We start from the raw sequence: 5000 nt of genomic DNA, 5'->3' as shown, positions 1-5000 counted from the left end.
ATTATTATTTCTGAATAGATAAATCTGTAATTTCCGACACTAATCTTCCATTTCCATGAACGGGATATTTTCTTTCGTAAACCTTCTCCGGATTTTTGTTTGAAAACGTTCGCTGTCGGAACTTTTTTTTGTTTTTTATTTTTTGTTTTCCTTTTTAATTGGAAACATAACGAGAATTTCTTCTTTTCCATTTGTATGTATCAGATATTTTTCATCAAACTATTTTCTCTTCGTTATTTTTTTTTTTTTCTCTTTGTGAAGAAACACAGACCGAGAATTTTCCTTCATTTGTAATCGCCGGGGGGGGGGGGGGGGGGGTATTCCTCGTATAATAAAGAGAGTAGAATAAAAGAAAATAACAGAAAGAGGGAAGAAGACAGAGAGAGAAATGAAGAGAAGAAGAAAAAGGGGGAAATAAGTGCAGGCGAGGCGAGGGAGGCGAGGGAGGCGAGGCGAGGGAGGCGAGGCGAGGGAGGCGAGGCGAGGGAGGCGAGGCGAGGGAGGCGAGGCGAGGGAGGCGAGGCGAGGGAGGCGAGGCGAGGGAGGCGAGGGAGGCGAGGCGAGGGACGCGAGGGAGGCGAGGCGAGGGAGGCGAGGGAGGCGAGGCGAGGGACGCGAGGGAGGCGAGGCGAGGGAGGCGAGGGAGGCGAAGGGCGAGGCGAGGGAGGCGAGGCGAGGGAGGCGAGGCGAGGGAGGCGAGGCGAGGCGAGGGAGGCGAGGCGAGGCGAGGGAGGCGAGGCGAGGGAGGCGAGGCGAGGGAGGCGAGGCGAGGGAGGCGAGGGAGGCGAGGCGAGGGAGGCAAGGCAAGGGAGGCGAGGCGAGGAAGGCGAGGCGAGGGAGGCGAGGCGAGGGAGGCGAGGCGAGGGAGGCGAGGCGAGGGAGGCGAGGCGAGGGAGGCGAGGCGAGGGAGGCGAGGCGAGGGAGGCGAGGCGAGGGAGGCGAGGCGAGGCGAGGGAGGCGAGGCGAGGCGAGGGAGGCGAGGCGAGGGAGGCGAGGCGAGGGAGGCGAGGCGAGGGAGGCGAGGCGAGGGAGGCGAGGGAGGCGAGGCGAGGGAGGCAAGGCAAGGGAGGCGAGGCAAGGAAGGCGAGGGAGGCGAGGCGAGGGAGGCGAGGCGAGGGAGGCGAAGAAAGGCGAGGCGAGGGAGGCGAGGGAGGCGAGGGAGGCGAGGCGAGGGAGGCGAGGCGAGGGAGGCGAGGCGAGGGAGGCGAGGCGAGGGAGGCGAGGGAGGCGAGGCGAGGGAGGCGAGGCGAGGCGAGGGAGGCGAGGCGAGGGAGGCGAGGCGAGGGAGGCGAGGCGAGGGAGGCGAGGCGAGGCGAGGGAGGCGAGGCGAGGGAGGCGAGGCGAGGGAGGCGAGGCGAGGGAGGCGAGGCGAGGGAGGCGAGGCGAGGGAGGCGAGGCGAGGGAGGCGAGGGAGGCGAGGCGAGGGAGGCAAGGCGAGGGAGGCGAGGCGAGGAAGGCGAGGGAGGCGAGGCGAGGGAGGCGAGGCGAGGGAGGCAAGGCAAGGGAGGCGAGGCGAGGGAGGCGAGGCGAGGGAGGCGAGGCGAGGGAGGCGAGGGAGGCGAGGCGAGGGAGGCGAGGGAGGCGAGGCGAGGGAGGCGAGGCGAGGGAGGCGAGGGAGGCGAGGGAGGCGAGGCGAGGGAGGCGAGGCGAGGGAGGCGAGGCGAGGGAGGCGAGGCGAGGGAGGCGAGGCGAGGGAGGCGAGGTGAGGGAGGCGAGGCGAGGAAGGCGAGGCGAGGGAGGCGAGGCGAGGGAGGCGAGGCGAGGGAGGCGAGGCGAGGGAGGCGAGGCGAGGGAGGCGAGGCGAGGCGAGGGAGGCGAGGCGAGGGAGGCGAGGCGAGGGAGGCGAGGCGAGGGAGGCGAGGGAGGCGAGGCGAGGGAGGCAAGGCAAGGGAGGCGAGGCGAGGAAGGCGAGGCGAGGGAGGCGAGGGAGGCGAGGGAGGCGAGGCGAGGGAGGCGAGGCGAGGGAGGCGAGGCGAGGGAGGCGAGGCGAGGGAGGCGAGGCGAGGGAGGCGAGGCGAGGGAGGCGAGGCGAGGCGAGGGAGGCGAGGCGAGGCGAGGGAGGCGAGGCGAGGGAGGCGAGGCGAGGGAGGCGAGGCGAGGGAGGCGAGGCGAGGGAGGCGAGGGAGGCGAGGCGAGGGAGGCAAGGCAAGGGAGGCGAGGCAAGGAAGGCGAGGGAGGCGAGGCGAGGGGGGCGAAGAAAGGCGAGGCGAGGGAGGCGAGGGAGGCGAGGGAGGCGAGGCGAGGGAGGCGAGGCGAGGGAGGCGAGGCGAGGGAGGCGAGGCGAGGGAGGCGAGGGAGGCGAGGCGAGGGAGGCGAGGCGAGGCGAGGGAGGCGAGGCGAGGGAGGCGAGGCGAGGCGAGGGAGGCGAGGCGAGGGAGGCGAGGCGAGGGAGGCGAGGCGAGGGAGGCGAGGCGAGGGAGGCGAGGCGAGGGAGGCGAGGCGAGGGAGGCGAGGGAGGCGAGGCGAGGGAGGCAAGGCGAGGGAGGCGAGGCGAGGAAGGCGAGGGAGGCGAGGCGAGGGAGGCGAGGCGAGGGAGGCAAGGCAAGGGAGGCGAGGCGAGGGAGGCGAGGCGAGGGAGGCGAGGCGAGGGAGGCGAGGGAGGCGAGGCGAGGGAGGCGAGGGAGGCGAGGCGAGGGAGGCGAGGCGAGGGAGGCGAGGGAGGCGAGGGAGGCGAGGCGAGGGAGGCGAGGCGAGGGAGGCGAGGCGAGGGAGGGGAGGCGAGGCGAGGGAGGCGAGGCGAGGGAGGCGAGGCGAGGGAGGCGAGGCGAGGCGAGGCGAGGGAGGCGAGGCGAGGGAGGCGAGGGAGGCGAGGCGAGGGAGGCGAGAGGCGAGGGAGGCGAGGCGAGGAGGCGAGGCGAGGGAGGCGAGGAGGCGAGGCGAGGGAGGCGAGGCGAGGGAGGCGAGGCGAGGCGAGGGAGGCGAGGCGAGGCGAGGGAGGCGAGGCGAGGCGAGGGAGGCGAGGCGAGGGAGACGAGGCGAGGGAGACGAGGCGAGGGAGGCGAGGCGAGGGAGGCGAGGCGAGGGTGACGAGGTGAGGGAGACGAGGCGAGGGAGGCGAGGCGAGGGAGGCGAGGCGAGGGTGACGAGGTGAGGGAGGCGATGGAGGCGAGGGAGGCGAGGGAGGCGAGGCGAGGGAGGCGAGGGAGGCGAGGCGAGGGAGGCGAGGCGAGGGAGGCGAGGTGAGGGAGGAGAGGCGAGGAAGGCGAGGCGAGGGAGGCGAGGCGAGGGAGGCGAGGCGAGGGAGGCGAGGCGAGGGAGGCGAGGCGAGGGAGGCGAGGCGAGGGAGGCGAGGCGAGGGAGGCGAGGCGAGGGAGGCGAGGCGAGGGAGGCGAGGCGAGGGAGGCGAGGCGAGGGAGGCGAGGCGAGGGAGGCGAGGCGAGGGAGGCGAGGCGAGGGAGGCGAGGCGAGGGAGGCGAGGCGAGGGAGGCGAGGCGAGGGAGGCGAGGCGAGGGAGGCGAGGCGAGGGTGACGAGGTGAGGGAGACGAGGCGAGGAAGGCGAGGCGAGGGAGGCGAGGCGAGGGTGACGAGGTGAGGGAGGCGATGGAGGCGAGGGAGGCGAGGGAGGCGAGGCGAGGGAGGCGAGGGAGGCGAGGGAGGCGAGGCGAGGGAGGCGAGGGAGGCGAGGGAGGCGAGGCGAGGGAGGCGAGGCGAATGGGCGGGGGAAGAAAGAGGTGAGAGGAAGGGAGGACTGAGAAGAGGGAGTAGGAAGGAAGGGGAAGAAAGGAGGAGAAGGGATAGAAGGAAGAAGGGGGAGCAAGAGGCGAAGGAGGCACAGGGAAAGAAGAGGAGGAAGGAGAGACTGAGAGAAGGGAAAGGCGGAAGAGGAGAGGAGAGAGAGGAGGAAGAAAGAAGGGAATAGAGGAAAAGGGAAAAGAAAAGGGGAGGAAACAGAGAAGGAAAAGAAGAGATAGAAACTGGAAAGAGGTGAGAGAAAAGAAAAAAGGAGTGGTGAGCAAATACAGAGAAAGAAAGAGTAAGGCAGAGAGAGAGGAAAGGAGAATTATGATAATGATAACTAATAATAATAACTTTGTTGTACTTCATTTGTTACAATGGTTGTTGTTGGTGTGACATGCTGTCTGCCTATATTTGCTTCTAAATTCCCCCCTGTGTGCAAGGATTGGCCGGGGTTACCATCCACTGGCGGCGAGGGATTCGAACGAAACTCAGCACGATTGCTGGACGAGACCGCTACCACTGCACCAGAAAGTCCACACGGGAGAGGGAGAGAGAGGAGGAAGGGTGGAAGAGAGGCGATGAGAGGGCTAGAGAAGATGTTGGTATGGCAACGTGCCCGCGCGGCGGTTCAACATGCAGTGGCACGCTTCCTGGCACGCGGTAGTTCATTCACTAGCGGGCGGCGGAAGTCCCGGGAAATCGGGACTCGGCCCGACCGCCTCGCCTTCGGCGGGAAAGGCGCTCGCGTCTTTTGGACGCTCCGCCCGCGCACTGGAGGTCGAGCGGGAGACGTCTGCGGGCGCTGCTCGAGTCAAGCAGAGAGAACGCGATCCAGAGGTCATAAAGAGATAAGAAAACAATAATAATAAGGATGATGATAACTATAATAAGGATAACAATAATGATATTAATGATAATCATGATAACGATGATAGCAATAATAGCAATAATAATAGTAATAATGATGATAATAATAAAAATAACAATATTGATAACGATGATAATAAGGATATAGTATATCATAGTAATAATAACAATAATGATAATAACAACAATATTGATACTACTAATACTGATAATAGAAATGATGAAAATACTGATAATAAGGCTAGAATAATAAAAATGAAAACGATACACTAATAATAATAATGATGATGATGATAATAATAATAATAATAAAAGTAACAATAGTAGTTGTAATAACAACAAAAATAATAACAATGATAATGATAACAATAGTAAAACAATAGTGATATAACTAATAAGGATAATACTAAAAGTAATAATGGTAGTAATGGTAATAATGATGATAACAACAATA

Source organism: Penaeus chinensis, chromosome 34, assembly GCF_019202785.1.
Source record: "Penaeus chinensis breed Huanghai No. 1 chromosome 34, ASM1920278v2, whole genome shotgun sequence".
NCBI classification, from domain to species: domain Eukaryota; kingdom Metazoa; phylum Arthropoda; class Malacostraca; order Decapoda; family Penaeidae; genus Penaeus; species Penaeus chinensis.
This window is presented reverse-complemented; position numbering follows the sequence as displayed.